We start from the raw sequence: 17,647 nt of genomic DNA, 5'->3' as shown, positions 1-17,647 counted from the left end.
TGGAAATCTCCCATTTGGAGAAAAGAACTGAAATAATTTACTTAAATAAATTTGTGAGATATGTATAGTCAGTAAAGAGGTCAGGATTTTAAGAAGTCTGTGATCATCACGTTTTAAAGCTTCACTGTGGTTTTGGAATGACAGGGTATTTACCTGCATGGGACACACAACTGATCACAGATCATGCAAAATTGTTACAATATCATAGAAATACTATAGAACTGATTGATTTTTTTCCACAAGTGAAAATTTCATGCAATGAGGTGACTCGCTACAAGTAAAATAAAACAGATTTTTTTAGGATATTTCAATTCTTTCAAATATTCACTTTAAACACTTTCTTTAATAGTTGTTTTAAAGTCGGCATGAAACAAAAATAAAATTTTGATAGTCTTTCAATAGTGATAGTGTGTTTTGATAGTCTATTATGACATAAAAAAAAAAAAAAAATAAACAACTACTGGATTTTCAATTGGCTTTTACATTATTGTAGAAAATAAGCTCTGTGACTAACAAAATATTCTAATTCTGACATGTTTTGTACATCATGATAATCTTCACAAATCAACACAATTTTTATGAAATTTAAAGGTGCAGTAGCGATTTCTGGTAAACGCTGTTGATATTTGAAATCACCAAAACAAACAAGCCCCTATACCCAAAAGGATCACTCCCCTATCTTGATGCCTCCGCCCCCACATCCACGTATGCGACACAAGACAGGCAACGACTATGGCGGAATCTGAGGTGCCTGCTGCCCGAGGGTATGATGTCATCCATAAGTGAAATCAATTTGATAATTCAGGTCAAATGTCTAATTGTTATCTACTCCTTCAATACAAATGACAAAGGCATCCCTTCCAACCCAAAAAACAAACATGAACAGCTCCCTACCCAACACAATAGTCAAAGTAACTAATATAGGTCTATTACAAATGTGACAAGATTAAGAGGTTATAGCAATCACTAAAAGGGGAACCAAATGGAAAAAAACAGATATTAGGAGTATGATATTTCACTTTTCGGACACATTTTGGGAGCCGATGCTTGAAACAGGTGGTGGATGTTTAGACGTTCTAGGGTTACTAATAATAATGCAAATGAAAAAACAAGCAAAAAATAACACAAGAGTATATTCAAGCAAAAGACAGCATATCTTAGTTCTATGAAACGCAACAAAAAAAATTTACTCACGTATCGAGAAGAAATAAAGCAACCTCCGTGTCCGTATTCAGGCCTTCAGGCTGGTCTCTCCAGCGCTGGAAAGCTTCTCCGATATGGGTCCTACCTCTGGGGCCGGTTTCACAAAGCTATTTTAGACCGGTCTATAGTGTTAGACAAGTCTAAAATTTGCTCATAGTCTAATGCAAGTTAGACTGTTTCACAAAAATAAAGACTGACTTAATTTAGACCAAAAAAAATTAGACACCTAATTTAGGTTAGACACAGAGGCTAACTTAGGTCTAAGACTCTATGGTACCTTGGCAACCAGCAGTAACAATCAGTTACATTACAAACAGCCAAAAGAAAAGGGAAAATGTCTCATAATTTGTGGTTTGCTGAAGACGTTATGGAGAGAGCTATGAGACGGGAAAGGGTTTTTAGGGGCTGCAGTAACCTACTGGAAATATATAATAATGAGGACTTCATCAGACGGTTTCGTTTGCCCAAGGAAGCTGTCGTTGAGGCGTGCTACTACTAATACGCTGATTGAGGCGGCCAAATATGGACTGGATTCCGGTCAGAGAATCAGGGAGCGGAGAGAAGATTCTTCACAGAGATGTTTTATTGTACAGTCTTTGGGTGGTTATCTGGATTAGTTATTCATTGGCAATGATGTCTGTATTAATGGTCTAAAGGAACAATAAAGAAATATAATTAAGATTGTATTCTGAAAATAATTTACACACTGGCATGGTAATAAAACAAATATGATAAACATAATACACTGTACCATGGTATGTTACTAATATAAAACACATTGGTTACACTTACACAGTTGAGAATTCACCTTATTTTCCACGACAACAAGGGTGACGCCATTACGTTCGTTTTGTCATCTTATTTCCGGCTGAGAGGGACTTCAACTTCCGGCTGAAAGGAACTGGGCTAGTTTATAGATGTAATTCTATAGTTGAAATGGCAAAATATGTAATTTTTTTAACAATTGAATTAAGAGGATAGAAAAATTTAACAAACGGTGTTACAAACACAATGTAAAGCTATCGGAATGTTGTGGTGTACTTCACGATTTACACCCACACCACCTAAAGACGAGGAGCACCTGAGGCCATGGCGGAAGGCGATAAGCTTGAAGTGCCCGTGTTCGTACCATTTTATGGACGGGAAGCCGACTGACGAACACCCTTACCCCGAGTAAAGGCTCGGCTACGATGTTCTGGTAAAGATCATCGCCGGGTGCTGAACAGGTTGTCAGATTGAGGTAAGCTAACTTGCATAACTGTTGTTACCTAACTTAACGTTACCTATCTATGTGCTTGTTTATGTTAGCCTTAGATTCGTGAAGTCCGATCTATGAATACATTTAAGATTAGTAACGAGCCGTTAACAAAATACAACGATTGTTATGGACCTAAAGGTCTGAAATAAAGAATGAATGAATATTCACGATAGTAGTACAATATATTATGGTACTATATAATAAAACTACAATATAATATATATATATTACAGTCTTATAGCTCACATTATTCCTGTAAGGAGGCCAGCTAGCTACATCTCTCATTCAGATATTGATATTGACCTACGGCGAGTTAGGAGATTGTGTGTATACTGTCTCGTTTTTAATGCATCTCTCTTTTTCACACTGTTCTAAGTATGAATGCCATCATAAATTAATTCTCATTATCTATTTTAAGTAACTGTTACTAATGTAAAAATGTTTATGGTTATAATATTTCCTTAGATCATCAATGAGCGTCAGTGTTGCAGTGGACAACTGTGAGGAGGATCACAGCCACATGCCCCAGACCTGTGATGCAGAAACACAATGGGAGGATCCATCTGTCTCTGACCACAACTACGCTTCAATATCTCAACTCAACCTGAAGCCACCTACATCTGAAATGGGAACACAATGCGTTGAGCCAGTGCTATAGTACATAACGTACTCGGTTACTAACGTAACCTCGGTTCTCTCTAGAGAGGGAACGAGTACTGCGTAATAGCTTACGCTAGGGGAAAAACTCTTTTCCACGAGATATTGAAGCCAAAAATTATCCTTAATTTTTTTATTAATGTAAAACGCTTTGCAGCAGCAAGCAGACATAGGCGAAACAGCTCGCGCGCCTATTGGTTGCTCTGCAGCAATAGCAGCAGCCTATCGAGAGAGACTCTGCGTGACGTAATGACCAATGGGGGCAATTCGCGCCCATATCGTCACGTCCCGCCAGAAGGGGCGTGGTCTCACCCTATAAATATGCTCGTTAGGCTGGTACAAGCTGGTTTTTATCGCTGAAGCGAACCAGAGCGTATTCCAAGCACGGCAAGATACGCAGTACTCGTTCCCTCTCTAGAGAGAACCGAGGTTACGTTAGTAACCGAGTACGTTCTCTTACGAGAGTATCTCTCGTACTGCGTAATAGCTTACGCTAGGGGAACACAATGCAACACGCCGTGCGTACAGGGATCCAACACCAAAGTCCCGGGGGCCGAAGCCCAGGGCTCATGTAGTGCATAATCACCATAAACTCACATAGAGTGGAGGAAGAGAGGCTGGAAGCGTCATTCCCTATAAAAAAGCACCCAGCGGGGCTATCATATGACAATAAAACGCGCAGCCAGGGTGAAAGCTTTCAGCCTGATCTGGGTGGCCATACGTGTGTCAACACTCATGGGGCTGCAGTAAACTCAGCATCTGGGCCGCACAGCTGGGCAGATAGCACTGAATTTTAGACCGCCAAAAGCTTAGCTTGTAAGGCGGGTACCTCCAGGTTATAGTATTTTATAAATGTAGACGGCGAGGCCCAGCCCGCGGCCGTACAGATATCTTGCAGGGAAACCCCGCTCGACCACGCCCACGAAGAGGCCACGCCTCTCGTGGAGTGCGCTCTGACACCCAAGGGGCACTGTAGGCCCTTCACAGAGTAAGCGAGCGCAATGGCATCCACTATCCATCTGGATAGGCTCTGTTTTGAGGCGGCGAGTCCCTTGGAACGCCCGCCAAACAAAACAAAAAGCTGCTCCGTCTGTCTGAAAACAGACCAGCGTGACACATAAGCTCTCAATGCCTTGACGGGGCAAAGGAGACTCGCATCCTCCTCCTCACTGAGAACCGGAAGGGCGGACAGGGAAATTACCTGGGCCCTGAACGGTGTATTGAGGGATTTCGGGACATACCCGTGCTTTGGTTTGAGAATGACCTTCGAGTCATTAGGCCCAAACTCCATACACGACGCGCTTACTGAAAGCGCCTGTAAGTCCCCTATGCGCTTCACTGAAGCGAGAGCCATGAGAAACACTGTTTTGAACGACAGGTGTTTCATGTCCACCAGCTGGATTGGCTCGAACGGGGCGCCTTTCATGGCCTCCAGGACCGTGGAAAGGTCCCACGTCGGGACTGAAGGGGGCCTGGGAGGGTTCAGCCTCCGAGCTCCCCTAAGGAAACGCACGACTAAGTCGTTTTTCCCCAGCGACTGGCCAGACACCGGTTTTGCAAACGTTGCTATGGCCGCCACATATACTTTGAGCGTGGATGGGGTCCTGCCCTTATCCAGTAGCTCTTGAAGGAAGGAAAGCACTTCCGAAACCCCGCATTCCACAGGTGAAAAGCTCTGGGCTTGACACCATGCAGAGAAAACAGACCATTTCGAGGAGTAGAGCCGCCTGGTAGACGGAGCTCTAGGCGCAGAATACGCAGAGCTCCAGGCCCCACCTGTGCTCTGCCGAACATTTTCCACAGCAGCTGGACCGTCTGCGGGTGCAGCGACCATTCCCCTGCTGGAACATTGTTCCTGGACAGTCTGTCTGGTCCCACATTCAGGTGACCAGGCACGTGCGCTGCTCTCAGTGAGAGCACGTTGTGCTGAGCCCAGACCAGGAGGCGTTCCGTCAGCCTGTGAAGGTTTCGTGACCTGACGCCGCCCTGGCGATTTATGTATGCCACCACTGACATGTTGTCCGACCGGACCAAGACGTGGTGGCCTGTTACCTGGGGACAAAAACGCCGTAGCGCTTTGTCGACTGCTATCATCTCCAAGCAGTTTATGTGAAGGAGCTTTTCCCGTTCTGACCACAGGCCAGCTAGCGGTCTGCCCTCGAGCAGCGCTCCCCACCCCGAGGTGGAGGCGTCCGTAGACACCACCTTCACACTCGAAGCGGTCCCCAGACTCACACCTGACTGATACCAGTCGGTTATTTTCCAAGGTTCCAGAGCTGAAACACACTGAAGGTCGACCCTGAGGCTAAACAGACCCGCTGTCGAAGCCCTGGGTAGAACCCGCGCTTTCAGCCACATCTGCAGTGGGCGCATGCGGAGCAAGCCCAACTGGAGTACAGAGGCTGCTGAGGCCATCAGCCCCAGCATTTTCTGAAACCTTTTGAGCGGAACTATCGCGCCGTGGCGGAAGGATTTCGCGCCGCGCTGAATATTTAGCCCGCGCTCTGGTGACAGGCGTGCTGTCATGGACAGCGAGTCCAACACGGTTCCCAGAAAGGAAATTTTCTGACTGGGAGACAGTGAGCTCTTCGCCCAACTGACTGTGAGGCCCAGCTCCTCGAGGTGCTTGAGTAATGCGGCCCTGTGTTCCATGAGCTCCGATCGTGATCGAGCTAGAATCAGCCAATCGTCCAAGTAGTTCAGGACTCGCATGCCCTGAAGTCTCAGGGGTGCGAGCGCCGCGTCCATGCACTTCGTAAATGTACGAGGTGCTAGGGACAGGCCGAACGGCAGGACTGTGTATTGATATGCCTGGCCCTCGAAGGCGAATCTCAAGAATCGCCTGTGATGGGACGCTATTTGTATTTGGAAATAGGCGTCTTTCAGATCTATCGACATAAACCAGTCCCCGTGGCGCACTTGCGCGAGGATTTTCCTGGTCGTAAGCATTCTGAACTGGCGTTTCACAAGCACTCTGTTCAGCTGTCGTAGATCTAAAATGGGTCTGAGACCCCCATCCTTTTTCGGTACCAGAAAATATCTGCTGTATAGGCCCCCTTCGCTCTGAGCCTGAGATAAAGGTTCTATAGCCCCTTTGCTCAGTAGTTTCGCTATCTCGGCACGAAGTAGATGAGACACTTCGTTTTTCACCGTAGTTTCGACACGCGCCGTATAACGGCGCGGGCGTCGAGCGAATTGTAGCGAATAGCCTCTCTTTATAGTGTTCAGCACCCATTCTGATACCCCGGGAAGCTTTGACCACGCATCTGCGTGAATAGCTAGAGGCAGAATGAAATCCGGGCTCCGGCCGCGACAAAACGGCAGCTCGAGAGCCCGGGCATACTGGGAACACAACACCGTGTTTACAGCGTTCGAGGCGGGGGGCGCGCTGATCACAGCGGGCGGCCTGGCCGCGCTCAGCTTTTTTATGGCAGATTGTGCAGAAAAAGCGAGCGGGGGAGATCCCGTAGGAATCGGCGTGTCTGTGAGAAAATGTGGGCGCGTGGCTGCGGGCACATTTATTACACTGAAAACATTGTCGGTCATGGCTGACTGAATGTGTGTTGGTTTCGTTTTTACAGAAACCAAGGGACACGCAGCATGTAGTGTGAGCGGGCATGGTGACATGGGCGCGTTTACTACATTGTTTGCACAATCGACCTGAGTCGATTTTATTTGTGCTAGCCCTGCACCGTGGCGGGCTGTGTCTGGGTGTGGGAATGGGCACTGGGTGGGCATTCTTACAACACTCATAACACCATCGGCCGTGGCCGGATTGTTTGTGCGAGCCCTGCATTTTTGCGGGCTGTGTTTGTGTGTAGAAATGAGCCCTGGGTTGTAGGCATTTTCAATACACTCATAACACCATCGGCTGTGGCCGGAATACCAGAAAATACACCATTTATGTGATTTATCTGGGTCGCCGTGGGAACAGCATTTGTGTGCAGGCAAGCGGGCATGTTACTGGCTTGCTTACTGCAAAATACACTGGAACAGTCACATTTTCTGGAACTGAACGAGCGAAAAATTTCTGTGGAAGTCTGGCCACGGCGAGACTGAAACACCGTCGATTTCCTAGGAGGCTAGGAAGACTTGTGTTGGTTTCGTTTTACAGAAACCGTGGTAGTGTTTGTGGGCACTGGGTTGTGGGCACATTCACTACATTTAATGCACAATTGACATACGTCGATTTCATTTGTGCGAGCCCTGTACCGTGGCGGGCTGTGTTTGTGTGTAGAAATGAACACTGGGCTGTGAGCATTTTATTACACTTATAACACCATCGGCTGTGGCCGGAAAACCAGAAATACAATGATTACATGATTTTTCTGGGTCGCCATGGAAACGGCCTTTATGTGCAGGCAAGCGGGCCGTGGTACCAGCTTGTTTACTGCAAAATACACTGGAACAGTCGCATTTTCTGGAACTGAACGAGCGAAAAGTTTCGGTGGAAGTCTGGCCGCGGCGAGACTAAATCTTTATCTGTTGCGAGAGCCGGGATCGAACACGGGTCTCTCGCATGAAAGCTTCAGGTTCCGCCACTGGGCCACAGGGAGAACTACACTAGCGCAAGCAGATAAGAGAGTGTCATCACAGTTGTGTGTGTGTCGGCGTTTGTATGCAGGTGTGCGTGTTATACAACAGGCTCATTGCTGCAATAATGACATTTTCAGCCGCTCAAACTAGGAGCTGAGAAATGTTTGAGAAATGGAGATTAGTCCGGCCTCGCGGGGACTAAAACACACTCTTTTCTCATTTGCCGGTGACGCACGCCCATGGGGGGCGGGGTAGATTTCTTATAACGTAAAGAAAGCTAGCCGCGGTTTTTAGGGCTCGCGGTCTTGATGCTGGCCCGTTTCCTTGACGACTCGCGGACAGAAGGCGGAGGTCCACAGAGCTCGCCTGTTGCGCGGCGGTTGCGCGGGCGCCTCCCAATCGAGGCCGATGCTTCCCACGGCCTGAGAGAGCAGACGCATCAGCTCAGTCTCAATGCCGGTTCTCTTACCAGTGGTCTGGCGGGAAACGCTAGCGGAGGGGAGGTCCACGGAGCTCGCCCAATCCTCGCTATCGGATGCCAGAAGAGAACACGCCTCGGTGGGTTCGTCGAACTCGTGGACGGACGCGGCGGCAGGCGGCGGCCGTTGTCCGTCAGTGAGCGACTCGAGCGAAGCCGGCGAAGCTGGCGGGCGAACCGGCGAGCTTTGGCGGGCTGGAGAAAGCTCGGGAGCGCGCTGGGCGCGGCGCTACTTGCGGCGCGGCACCACGGCGGGCTGTGGTGAAGGCTCGGAGAATGATGCCAGGCGAGTCCTCAGAGTCACCATAGGCAAAAGCTCGCAATGAGGGCATCCGCCGTCAGCGAGCGCGAGAGCTGCGTGATCCTCACCCAGGCAGGAAACACAGATAACGTGCCGGTCTCCATCGCTGAGCGGGGCGCGGCACGAGCCACAGGAAGGCATCTTTAAAAAGACGCAGCTCTTTTGTGAGAGAAGTGTGAGTCGCGTCAAGTAAGCGAGCAAACACCCTCAACAGAGTAAATACACACAGAGTATAAAAGGATATAGAACGCCGGAAAGCGCAGCAGGTACGGCAGTTGAAGGCGGCGAGGCCAGCGACTCCAGAGCTCGTCCCGCTGAAAGGCTTGCTTCGACGGCGCGGCTTCTCACTCCGGATCCAGCGATGCGTGTGCGTCGCTGAAGAGATAAAAATCAGCTTGTACCAGCCTAACGAGCATATTTATAGGGTGAGACCACGCCCCTTCTGGCGGGACGTGACGATATGGGCGCGAATTGCCCCCATTGGTCATTACGTCACGCAGAGTCTCTCTCGATAGGCTGCTGCATTTGCTGCAGAGCAACCAATAGGCGCGCGAGCTGTTTCGCCTATGTCTGCTTGCTGCTGCAAAGCGTTTTACATTAATAAAAATATTAAGGATAATTTTTGGCTTCAATATCTCGTGGAAAAGAGTTTTTCCCCTAGCGTAAGCTATTACGCAGTACGAGAGATACTCTCGTAAGAGAACTCTGCTGAGAAACGACCACCTTTGTCAGCGGGTCGACATTAGATGCATTCCATTCAGTTGCCGAGCACCTTACCAGTTCATACACCAACAGCTTTCAGCTACACACTTGAGATCAGCTCCTAATGACTCTGATGAAGCTGCGTCTTAATTTATTGCAGGGTGATCTTGCTGTAAGGTTTGGTGTTTCTCAGTCCATTGTAAGCAAGGTGATTTCGCGTTGGCTTGACATCATGGAGGAGAAGTGTTTCCAAACACAACATGTAGGGCTGCACAATATATCAAAATATAACAAATGAATATATCGCAATATGCATCACTTTTTTAGCTTTAATAAGAATCAGTGTGTGTGTATATATATATATATATATATATATATATATATATATATATATATATATATATATATATATAGCCTATATATATATTTAATTCATACAGTGAAAACTAAGCAGTGTTTTATTTTTACATTTGATTATTCAGTTTCTGTTGTTAAATAGACCTAATGTAAGATAACCTGAACCCCTTAACCCCGTGGTTTACACTGATGTTAAAATAACACTTCTTTTGCTACAGTAAAACACTGGTCTTCACTTTCACAAGTTGTAGGGATGTTTTCTTGTCACAAAAAAAATAAAGTGAAGAACGTATGTAGGTTATATAATTGTAAATCTAATTTAAGTTAACTTTTATACATTTTAAGCATAATCGTGTCGCATATCGAATATCGCATTGTTTAATGAGTTATCACATATCGCATTTTTCTTCAATATCGTGCACTTAATAACTTCGTCCAGGCGATGAAGTAATGGCAGACAGAGGCTTCACCATTACTAATCTCCTCTATGAAAGGAAGGTGAAACTTGTCCTTCTTGTAAACCTGTACAATGTGCCCAGATTTGACCTGTTATGAAGTTATTTTTACAAACCTTTACAATGTGACCAGATTTGACCTGTTATGAAGTTATTTTTTACAAACCTTTACAATGTGACCAGTTATGAAGTTATTTTTATAAACCTTTACAATGTGACCAGATTTGACCTGTTATGAAGTTATTTTTACAAACCTTTACAATGTGCCCAGTTATGAAGTTTCTTCTGCCCTCAGCTTGTGTTTGCTTTTGCAGCGAGTTAAACAAAGGCTTAGTAAAAGTCGTAGACAGTTGTCAGGGTCAAACTTTCTTTACTGAAGCCCAATTTGTGAAACTGTAACACAAATGAACAATGATATCAAAAAAGTATATCTTACAATATTACATTCAGTTCACATAGATCAAAACAACATTTAAGATGCACATAAATCGCCTTTACATAACTTAGAAGATAGCTGTACTAAGAAGGATAAACAATCAAGCATCACAATTATGTGCCATGGGTTACATTTAACATATCACATGTAAATCGGTCTCAAACATGTCTATAACCTATCAGAATACATGTAATCATATTTTACCACTTAGATTAGTCTTTAAACTTACAGATTGTGCCTTTTTCAAGAGCGAAACAAGAAGGATGGACGTGGATGCATCTCTACACTCTGCACCATGAGCTCTAGAATCCAAAATGGCTGATATATTATTAAAGGCGACGTACTACTTAAAGTGACCACAAGGTGTCAGTATAAACAAAGTAAACTATAATATAACCAAGGCCAGAATACTCCCCGCCTGACATCAACAGATGTCACATCAGGCTTGTGGAACAGTAACAAAGTCGTCAACATTCAGATCGTTAAGTCACCTTAATTTGTGTCCTTTGAAACCAGAAGAACAACCTCAGTGACTGGTCTCAGGAAGAATCTTTGTTCACCTTTCTTTATGATTTTTACTTCAATCTTTCTGACTTTGCCATCCTCACTTGGGTAAGTTTTAGTTATGATCCCAACTGGCCAGTCATTTCTTTTCTCCTGGGCATCTTTTAGAAGCACAACATCTCCATTCTGTAGGTTTGGCTTAGCTGTGCGCCACTTGCGACGTCCTTGAAGTCCACTCAAGTATTCATTCTTCCATCTTCCCCAGAAGACATTGGCTAAATACTGAACGCGACGCCACTGAGCTCTGCATAAATCGTGGTTTTCAAATTGGCCAGGTGGTACTGGTGGGGCTCCTACTTTCTGCGTGAGCAGCATTGCTGGTGTTAGTATCATTGGTTGTTCTGGATCAGTAGAGACTGTAGTTAAGGGACGAGCATTCACAATTGCACTCACTTCTGCCATGAACGTTATTAAAACTTCATGTGTAAGTCTTGCAGGGCTGTGTTGAAGTAGCATGGCATCGAGGATACGTCGGGCAACTCCAATCATACGCTCCCAGGATCCTGCCATATGTGAAGCGTGTGGAGGATTGAACTGCCAGCAGCATTGATTATCAGATAGGTAAGCTTGGATGTTTGTGTTGTGGCAACCTTGCTTGTCAATTTGTAGCTCTTTGCAGGCTCTCACAAAGTTGGTTCCACAATCAGACCTCAAGATCTTAGCGGGGCCTCTGATTGCAAAGAAACGCCGCAGGGAATTGATAAAACATGATGCACTCATAGACTCAATCACTTCTAGGTGAATCGCCCGTGTAGTCATACAAGTAAATATTACCACCCATCTTTTGGCTTCTGCCGTACATCCTCGTGTTTTCCTGACCGCGACTGGCCATGGACCGAAAACATCCAGCCCCACGAATGTGAATGGCGGGTCTATGTGTAATCTGTCGGCTGGTAAATCTGCCATGATCTGTTCCTCTTGTTTGCCTCTCAATTTGCGACAGGTGACACAGTTGTAGATGGAGCTGCTGACTGATCTCTTACCTCCAACAATCCAGTAACCACCTGCCCTGATGGCACCTTCTGTGAGATGTCGGCCTTGGTGACATACCTTCTCATGAAAGTGTCGAATCAAAAGCTGAGTAACATGATGTTTACCAGGTATGAGAGCTGGATACAGTTCTTCAGATGGTAGTTGAGCTCTCCCCAACCGACCTCCTACTCTGAGAAACCCTTCTGAGTCAATGAATGGACAGAGTTTGCTGAGAGGACTTGACTTTTGGACAGACTGACCTTGTTCTAGGCGTTTAAAGTCATCTCTGTAGACTTCTCTCTGAACAGTTTGAATAATTGTAGCTTTTGCTTGCTTCAGCTGCTCTTCCTCCTTATGCTTGTTACAAATGTGCCATCCGCGACAGACATCTCCTGACCCAGACTTGACACACTTGGCTATGTGTTGCAATCGTCCTATAGCCTTTAACAGGGAGCTCCATCTGGAGAATCGTTGGAACCTTTCACTCCCAAGGTTTCTTTGTGACAGGCTAGTCACACAGGTAATGCACTCAGGACGAAGCTCTACATCTGTTTCAGGACTGACGAGGGTGTAGGACCTTTTTTCAAGTTCATTTTGTCTTGTGTGTAGGAGGAATGGAGGCCCCGTAAGCCAATATGATGAAGTCAGTTGCTCTGAGGGGAATCCTCTGCTAGCAGCATCGGCTGGATTAAGATGAGTGGGCACAAAGTTCCACTGATGCGGTCCCGTAGAGTGTTTAATGCGTTGTACTCGATTGTGGACATAGACGTGAAAACGCCTGGTCTCATTGAAGATGTATCCTAGCACTACTTTAGAGTCAGTGTAGAATCTCACATCATCCAGTGTTGTGTCCAGCTGTTCTTGAAGCATCTCTGCTACTTCCACTGCTAGTACTGCCGCACATAACTCAAGTCGAGGGATTGTGACATCCGGCTTTGGAGCAAGTTTTGCTCTCCCAAAGAGGAAACCAACTTCACTGAGACCATCTGGGTTAGTAACTTTCAGGTAAGCTACTGTACCTACAGCTTTAGTGGAAGCATCACAAAACACGATGATCTCTTTCTTGAGTGCTCTAGACAATGAGGTGGAGGTATACATTCTTGAGATTTTTAGTCCTTGCAGATATTTGAGGGAGTCTTTCCATTTTTGCCATCGCTCTTGTTTCTCTTTGGGCAGAATAACATCCCAATCATCTGCATCTCCAGAGATGTCTCTCAGGATGGAGCGACCCTCAATGCTTACAGGTACTACAAATCCTAGAGGATCATACACGCTGTTGATGGTAGAAAGCACTCCTCGCTTAGTGTAAGGTTTGTCACTGATGGATACTTGAAATACAAATGTATCTGTTGACAAGTCCCAGCACAATCCTAAGCTTCGTTGGGTGGATGGTGAGTTTACACCAAGTTTGAGGCCCTGCAGCGTAGTTGCCAGATCCTCGTTCGGGAAAGCTCTCATGATGACGGGGCTGTTGGATGAGATCTTGTGTAGGCGGAGGTTGGATCGTGCTAGCATCTGTTGAGCTCTGCGCAGTACATCAATGGCCTCAGCTTCGGAACTGAATGATTTTAGCCCATCGTCCACATAAAAATGGCGCTCGATGAAGAGCCTTGCATCACTTCCATACTCCAACTCTCCCTCTACAGCTGTTCTCTTGAGCCCGTATACAGCTACTGATGGGGAGGGGCAATTGCCAAAAACGTGGACCCTCATGCGGTACTCCACGATATCTCCATCAAGGTTGTGATCCTTAAACCACAAGAAGCGCAGGTAATCTCGATGTTCCTCTTTGACCAGAAAGCTGTGAAACATTTGCTCGATGTCTGCCATCACAGCATAGGAGTCAGATCTGAAGCGGATGACCACACCTATCAGGCTGTTGTTCAGGTCTGGGCCTTTAAGGAGAACTTGATTTAAGGATATGTTGTTGTATTGAGCACTTGAATCAAACACTATCCTGATCTTGCCTGGCTTTTGTGGGTGATAAATGCCAAAACTTGGTAGATACCAACATTCCTTGTTGTCTTCAAGAGGGGGAGCAATCTCAGCATGTCTTTTTTTTAACATTGTCTCCAAGAATTCCACATAATGGTCTTTCATGTCCGTCTTCTTTTTCAGAGAACGACGAAGTGATAATAGACGACTGACAGCCTGGTCTCGGTTATTAAGCAAACGCTCTCTGGGACAGCGGAATGGGAGTGGAGCCACCCAACTGTTTGCTTTGTCTTTGGTAAATTCGTTGTCCATAATATCCAGGAAAGCCTCATCTTCTCCAGATAGTGCGAGCATGTTGTCTTCTTTGGTCTGTTTGAAGATATGCTTCCCAATGTCATGAGCTCGTTTTGTGCTCCTTATGAGTCTGTGTTCTTCACCTATAAACCTTTCTTTAGAACAGATGCTGTTTTTGCAAGGTGTGAGAAAGCTGGGCCTGCCGTTCTCAAGCACACTAGTTTTGAAAGTGCTCACCGTGGGTTTGTGAGCTCCACCGAGGCACACATCTCCTACAATCACCCATCCCAAGTCGAGGAATTGGGCATATGGAGCATTGTGAGGACCATTGCGCTGTTTCCGGACCTTGTGCGCACGGATAAGATCTCTCCCTAAAAGAATGAGAATGTCAGCTGCGGGATCCAGTGGAGGTATCTGAGCGGCAATGGCTTGAAGATGAGGATGGTAAGCAGCGGCTTCAGGAGTGGGAATCTCCATTCTGTTATCAGGGATCGAATTACACTCTTTGAGTGTTGATACTTTCCCATCCAAGGATTCAACCACAAAGTCTTTTGCTCTCCTCCCACTAGTATCAACTGTGCCTGAGCATGTTCTCATTGTGTAAGGGAAGACTTCACCTTGAACATTGAATGTACGAAAGAAGGCTGGCCTCGCTAAAGAGAGGTTACTCTGATCATCCAACATTATGTACATACGCTTCTTTTCTTCAGAATAACCGTCAGGGTAAACATTGACTAGGCAAATTTTTGAGCATGACTTACCTTGTAACCCTGCTCCACATATTTCTGTGCAGATGGACGTGGTCACTGTGGAGCTTGGTTCCTCTTGCTCCCCGCCTTGAGCCTCTGTTGGTGTGGCGGGTCCCTTTTGGAGCCATGGAGCTGGACCATCATGAAGAGCAGAGACATGGTCATGGCTATTGCATTCTGAACAATGGATAGTCACCCTGCAGTCTTTGGCCCTGTGGTCTGAAGAAACACAGCACTTGTAGCAGATAGAGTTCTCTTTAATAAACCTCTTACTTTCAGCTAAAGACTTCATTCTGAAACCTCTGCATTTCAATAGTGAATGGTTCCTTTTATGGAGGGGACAGTGTCTTGTCAGGTCAGCTGAACTGGTGCTGGAACTTAGAGACAAGTTTGATTCAACCTCTGTTTTACTGGAAAAGATAGAAGGTCTGAATCTTGACTGCTTCATTTGGATTGTTTCAGATTTAAGAGGCAATGTGTTAGAAGATTGAAAAGAGAAGCTGGGATCTGTTCTCATTTCAGCATTTTCATTGACGAACTCAACAAAGTATGAAAAAGGTGGATAATGAAGAAGATATTGTTTTTTGTACTTTGTTCCCTTAACTACCCATGCTTCCTGAAGATTGTGAGGCAATTTTTCGACGATAGAGTTTATTCCCTTTGATGTGTCAAGGAATCCAAGACCAGGTAGATTGCCTTCCTCTTTTACTGCTTGCACTTCCAGGAGCAGATCTGCGAGTGCTTGCAGCTGATTGAAGTCTTTGTGAGAAATCTTAGCGAAACTCTCTAAACGTTTGAATAAAGATGCTTCGATTACCTCTGGGGAACCGTATTTTCTGTCTAAACGTTGCCATAAATGTCTAAGGCCAGCTTCAGGATCATGTGCATGGGCCGCTCTTATTCTCAGAGCATGCCGGAGGGATTCACCTTCAAGCCACTTAGTAAGCAAATCGATCTCTTCATTGCCTTTTAGATTTAGACCATTAATGGCATTCAGAAACGCTGTTTTCCAGGGTATGTAATTCTCTGGCTTGTTGTCAAATACTTTGAAGCTGCAAGTGAGAATATCACGGCGTGCAAGAAACACTGCAAGATCAGACACCTCGCTGGATCGAGGTACTGGAGCACTTGGCGAGCAGGTGTTTCTCACATGAGAGGGAAAGCAATTTGGCTGCCTTGTATGCTGATACCCCATTTGGTCATGTCTGCTTGCTGCATTTACAACGTTAGGAGTAGACTGGCTGATTCCAGGAATGTCTTTGTGATCTGCACTTGCTTGATCATCCTCTTTCTTCATACTCTTGTTCTGAGAAAAGTGTGTCCTAATGTATTCTTCTGTGCGTTCAGCAGCTAAAGAACTACCCCTTTCAGTTTCGTCGTTTGAACAGATTGCGGCAGATTCCAACACCCTTGCTGCTGCGAGGGCTGCTTCAGCTTCTCCCTCCTCTTTCAGAGCATTCAGCGTTGCTTCAATCCTAGCCTTTTCGATCTCCATATCTATCTGGCGCTTAGCAAACTCAGCTCTTGTGCGTGCGGCCTCTGCCTTAGCTGCAGCTTGGCTTGCATTAGATTTATGAGAGCGACGTGAGGATGAAGTGTTGCTGGCTGAAGATTTAGCCTCTGACCTGGTTTCAAGCTTGGAAGCTTGGCTGTGTTTCGACGAGTGGGACATTCTGGTTCTTTCAGCAGATAGAGCGCATGTAGTCCAGTATTAAGCTCTCAATGTGAAGTCAATCTTTTCACTCTTCTGCCCTCAGCTTGTGTTTGCTTTTGCAGCGAGTTAAACAAAGGCTTAGTAAAAGTCGTAGACAGTTGTCAGGGTCAAACTTTCTTTACTGAAGCCCAATTTGTGAAACTGTAACACAAATGAACAATGATATCAAAAAAGTATATCTTACAATATTACATTCAGTTCACATAGATCAAAACAACATTTAAGATGCACATAAATCGCCTTTACATAACTTAGAAGATAGCTGTACTAAGAAGGATAAACAATCAAGCATCACAATTATGTGCCATGGGTTACATTTAACATATCACATGTAAATCGGTCTCAAACATGTCTATAACCTATCAGAATACATGTAATCATATTTTACCACTTAGATTAGTCTTTAACCCTTTGATGCACAACATGGGTCTAAATAGACCCGACTGAGTTTTCATTTTCTATATCTTTGCAAAAAATTCATTTCATCATTCAGTATTCCAGGTATTCCTCAATTAACTTGTTTTAGATCATTACAAATCCTTATTTAAATTTTTCCTTTCTTACTTTTCGAATAAAAATCGTTTTTGTATCACTACCCTTCTAATGCGCAACATGGGTCTAAAAAGACCCGTATTCATGTTTCTTTGCTGAATATTTGAAAGAAATGTATTTTATCATTTATTAATCCAGGTATTCATTAAATATCTTGTTTTTGATTTCCACAAATCATTATGTTTATTTTTCCTTTCTTACTTTATAAACAAACACGTTTTTTGTATTTCTACATCAATTTTACACACATGGGTAAAAAATGACCCATATAGGAACCTTTGAAATTTATAAATAGTATAAATATATTTACTGCAGAAAACTATTCATCTGCCACACATTTCACAATTCAACAGGGCTGCTTTTGTATATTTCATGCATGTAAGTTTTATTTAATAAATTTTTTGTCACAGAGAAAATATTTGATATTTTGTGAAAGACATCTAGAAATAGCCTAAAATTTGAATGTTTAGACTAAGGTTACCTT

Source organism: Rhinichthys klamathensis, unplaced genomic scaffold, assembly GCF_029890125.1.
Source record: "Rhinichthys klamathensis goyatoka isolate OS25496 unplaced genomic scaffold, OSU_Roscu_1.1 h1tg000359l_1, whole genome shotgun sequence".
Classification (NCBI taxonomy): Eukaryota; Metazoa; Chordata; class Actinopteri; order Cypriniformes; family Leuciscidae; genus Rhinichthys; species Rhinichthys klamathensis.
The sequence above is the reverse complement of the archived record's forward strand: the minus strand, read 5'-3'. Positions refer to the sequence as shown.